The 5,125-nt window shown below is 38.7% G+C and overlaps 1 pseudogene; it reads left to right on the plus strand.

Moving 5' to 3' along the window:
* The first annotated feature begins 3,535 nt into the window (after nucleotides 1–3,535).
* On the plus strand, nucleotides 3,536–3,957 carry LOC110204838 (small ribosomal subunit protein uS9 pseudogene; annotated as a pseudogene).
* The last annotated feature ends 1,168 nt before the right edge of the window (nucleotides 3,958–5,125 follow it).

Raw genomic sequence — 5,125 nt, forward strand, 5'->3', positions numbered from 1 at the left:
ATAACTCTGAATATCTAGGACATTTTTTCCCTGCTTCCATCAAGGCAAATTCTACCTCCCTTGAACTGCTGCTACTCAAAATTCTGTTATCTGGGACCACATGGAAAAACAATCCCTTTTTACACCTCTAAAATACATTTTTACAGTGAGTCCATCAAAATTTCCCTATATAGCTCCACTGCCTCATCACAAGTCCTTTTACCCCCAGACCAAGAATCCATAATTCCTACAATGGATCCTAGTATGACATATTTTCAGCTATCCTTATTGCCCTTCTCTGGACTCATTCCAGTTTACCAAATCCCCCTCACCTTAAAATGGGATGCCCAGTTATGAACATATGTCTCCAGATGTCACCTGGCTAAAGAAGCATACAAACCTTTTTTTTTCATACACTATAATTCTACTAACATGGCATATGATTCTCTTACCTTTTTAGGATGTAATGTTGCCCTTTTGACTCACGTGAGAACCTAAGTTCTTTAAGTCTTTGCATATGAAATTCTGTTTAATTTTCCCCAATTTGTACTTCTACCATTGTATTTCTTCTTCAGAATTTAAATTCATCCATACTAAATGTCCTAAATTGTAGCAAAGTTGAAGAGCTGCCACACAAAGGCAAGTATTTACTTATTGCTGCTTTGGCCCATTTAAAAGCATCAAATGGATAGAAGTTACAAAAAGGTCAATTTAGGTTTGAGTTAAGGTATCTAACTCCCTTCTGGTCATCTGACAACATAAATATTTTAAACCTAAGCCAAATTGCTGTGGATGGAAGGGTTTAGGTAATTCCCAATACTTTTATTGGAAAGAGTTATGCTGGTGGGAATCCTAGGAACACAGGGGCAAACTAGAACACTAGCACCCTCTCCCATGGGGATTTCCCCGTCTTCTTTGGAAGCCACATGAAATATCCTAGGAGAAAAAGCAGAATTCTGCCAAGAAGGCAAATCTAATTCATTTCTGGCAATTGTGAACCAGGGCATAGTTGTGCCAATTTAGGAATCTCCCTAATGAGATGATAAATGTGAAATTAAACTGACACATTGCAGCCTTAAGACTTTTTGAGCACCTTTTTAAGAGGATAATTGCTGGCCACTGAGCTCTAAAAAATAAAAAAAAAAAGGGTAGACAGGGCTACCTAGAACTGTTTTTTTCCAACATACGTTTTTAGGATTTAGGTCTCTTGTTCAGGATTTCATTTTCTATCAAACATTGAGTACTGCCTTAAGTATAACTACCTTCTGTTCTTCACTTTACCCCACTGCAAGGAAAGTCTTTCCTTGAGAGCAGGGCTTCATTCTTTAAGGAAAGAGTTATTGTTGTTGTTGTTGTTGTTGTTGTAATTGATTGTTTCAGTAGTGTCCAACTCTTTGTGACCATGGACCTTTTTCTATGGGATTTTTTTTGGCAAAGATATTGGAGTGGTTTGCCATTTCCTTCATGAGATAGGCTATTACAGTACCTCTTAAGCTTAATATTTATAATATGTATTGTTGCTACCACGTAAACAGTGATGCCTCAGCTATAGTTTCAAAATTCAAAGATTCAGATACTTAAGATTCAAAGAAGAACAATGCTGATGATAATAATGATAATAAGAGTTGACATCTGTACAGTGCTTTAAAGTTTTCAAGGTGCTTTACATATATTATCTCATTTGGGACTTACCATAGTCCTGTGAGGTAAGTACTATAAGTGCTATTCTTACATTCAAGGAAACTAAAGCTAAAGAATGAGAAAATTCTCTGGTCATACTTCCCTTAATTATAGCATAATTGCATCTAAGTCTAAGTAAGAACTTTGCTCCAACAGACCTCCAGTTCTGTCACCTTGTGCCATTTGATTCATTGGCTATGTCATGGTTGAATCTCTCCTGTGCCCCAAATAATGAATGAGACACAACTCTTCCCCATTTGAGCCAAAGAGTAGCTTGCTTCAGGTTTTATGTCTTGGTACTTTTCTCATCAAATCTTAGAATTCTGAATGCTCTGATCCTACTATAAGTTTGTTCATTTTACTGATCAGTCTAATCCCCTCAAATAACTTTGAATCAAATCATGATGAAAGTTCAGTACCAATCCATGGAGATTATATTTAACATAACTTTACCACATCCTCACCTCTAAACCTGGGCTTCCTCATTCCATGATTTCATTCCACAAACTAACTTTTTTGGACCTTTTTGAACAAGGAAGACTTATCCATTGCTACCCATCATTAGCAAGATTAAGCCAACAGTCAGACACCAATGAAGATTGGATAGCCCTATGAGAAGAGGAGAATGATTACTTGAGTTGAATACCCCACAAGTTGATGACCCCAGAATGTCTACCAGCAAGCAACATCAAGGATAATAATTTTATAAGCTCATGGCTTTTGAGGTGAAATGGACCTTGGAGGCCAGCTAGGTCAATGCCCAAATTTGCAGATGAAGAATCTGAGACTCAGAGATGGTAAGTCACTTGCCCAGTCATCAGTACTAAGTTTGAATCCAGATCCTCTAACCATAGAGTCAGTGCTCTTTCCATTGTAGCATTTTCTCCATGAATAAATATACATGGCCAGAACAATACAATAAATGTCTGCCATACAACCTATGCTGATTAGAAAAGTGAAAACAGAAAACAGAAGTGGTAAATTGACATGAAAACACTTGGCAAAGAGAGCAATGATCTCCAAGACTCAGAATAATAATAATTAACTACATCTTACTATTTGTGTGACTATAGTCTGAGTATAGTCATGATGCCTACGTGAGTCTGTTTTCTTACATATAGTATACATGTGTATGTATGTATATGTAGATATATATACACATATATATCACTTTAAAGTTTGCAAAATACTCTGTAAACAAACTCATTTAATCCTCATAAATCTGTGAGGTAGATATTATTATCTTTTCATTTTATAAGTTCCTCTACAAAAATAAACAAATAAAGGACCAAGTTTCATCATGTGCTCAAAGGCAATACTTCATAGTTATGCTTGTTCATCTTTTTTTGTAGTAAATGGAATGTCTGGATGAATTTTGCTGCTTATGTCAATGTCTTTATATTAACTTTTAGGTGGTATCCAGTACTGGTATCCCAGTATTATTTTATTTAGTCAACAACATTTATTAAGAACTTGCTATGTTCCGGTCACTGAGCTAATTACTAGAGATACCAAAAAAAGGGGGAGGGGGAAGGCAAAACAAAAACAAAAACAAACCAAAAAACAACAACCTAGTCCTTTCCCTCAAGGAGTTCACATTCTATGGCGGGGGGGGGGGGGGGGGGGGGGTGGCGGAGATGACATTTAAATAACTAGGCTGATATAAGATTTGTACAAAATAAGTGGAAAGTAATTTCAGAGGGGAAGACACTAACCACTGAGGTGAGTAGGAAAGACGTCGTGAAAAAGGCAATATTTCCTTTCGTGCTTGGGCGCCGCCCAGGTGAGGAGCTCTGGTCTCGGCTTCCACTGCTGCCGCGGCCGCTGCCTCCTCCACCTCCAGCCCGGCCCTGGCCCTGCGCCGCCCGCCAGCAGCATGCCGTTCAAGGGGCCGCTCCAGTCCATCCAGGTATTCAGGCGAAAGAAAACTGCCACTACTGTGGCCCATTGCAAGAGTGGCAATGGGCTGATCAAGGTGAATGGGCGACCACTGGAGTTGATTGAGCCTCGCACCCTGCCGTACGAGCTGCTGGAGCCTGTCCTCCTACTAGGAAAAGAACATCTTGCTGGAGTAGATATCCGAGTCCGTGTGAAAGGAGGAGGCCACGTCGCCCAGATTTATGCTATTTGCACAGCCCTGGTGGCCAGAAATAAGTGGATGAGGCCTCCAAAAAAGAAATAAAAGCCATCCTTATCCAATATGATCGAACTCTGCTGGTGGCTGACCCTCTTCGCAGAGAGTCCAAGAAGTTTGGCAGTCCTGGGGTCAGGACTTGCTACTAGAAATCCTATCGGTAAGGCAACTGCTCGAATTGTGGGTCTTTTTGCAATAAATTTGGTATATGATCTTCAAAACAAAACAAACAAAAGAAAGGCTGTATTCGAGTCTTGAAGGAAGCAGGGAACTTTAAGAGCAGAGGTGAGGAAGAAGTGCATTGCAGGTATGGAAGATAGACATTGAAAAAAGTGTGGGGATAAAGTGTTGAGTGTAGGGAACAGCAATTGGCCAATGAGTCTGGAAAGGCAGGCAATAAGTCGTATTTGATTATCTTTAAGTGTTAAGCCAAGGAGTATATAGAATTTCGTGGTCAGTTATGGATTTTTGAAGTGATACTAGAAAACTCATGTGATTCCAAAGGAAGCTAATTTAGATGATAAGTGTGGAAATCACGTCATTTGAAAAAGTGGCAAAGAAACTTAGGATAACTAAGACATACATAATAAGAATTATTCAATATTTGAAAGACTAATGTGACAGATACAGGAGACACTACCTATTGGTCAAGAGACCACTAAATCCAACAGAGGTACATTACAGGAAGGCTTGTGTAGTTCAGTGTAAGCTTGGCCTTTGGCACAAACCTGACATAAAAAAGCTGAATGGAAGACCGCAGGACCAAATGCTGGAAGTCAAGTGAAAGGAGATAGATGTGATTCTGGAGACAAACCTTAGCATGTATAGAATAAACAGATGACAATGATATTAATCTTAGTACTAAATCAAATACAGAGAAAGAACTGTACTTATACTTCATGGCATCCACAATGGGTAAAAGCAACATATTTAACTTTGATATAAAGATGTGAAGAAAAACTTTCTAATAAGGAAACCAATGGGAAAGTAAAATGGCTACCTATGGTGGTAGTAGGCTGTCCCTTACTGAAAAGTCTTCAAACAAAGGCTGGATGACAATTCATCAGCTATGTTGCAGAGGAGATACTTGTTCATATACAGGTTGAACCAGATGGCTCCTGAACTCCCTTCCAAATCTGAGCTTCTCTAGTTATGTAAAATCAACATATAGTCATTGAGTTCTTACTTTACATAACTGCATTATATCATGATAATAGTGTTGATTGCTTTTTTGACTACCTTTCTGTCTACAAGAATAAAATACTGCATACATTGTATCTAGTACTCTCTGTTATTGGCACAAGGTGAAGAATTGTTGGCCTTGATTAAGAA

This window comes from Phascolarctos cinereus, unplaced genomic scaffold (assembly GCF_003287225.1).
Source record: "Phascolarctos cinereus isolate Bilbo 61053 unplaced genomic scaffold, phaCin_HiC Scaffold_4;HRSCAF=312, whole genome shotgun sequence".
NCBI lineage: Eukaryota > Metazoa > Chordata > Mammalia > Diprotodontia > Phascolarctidae > Phascolarctos > Phascolarctos cinereus.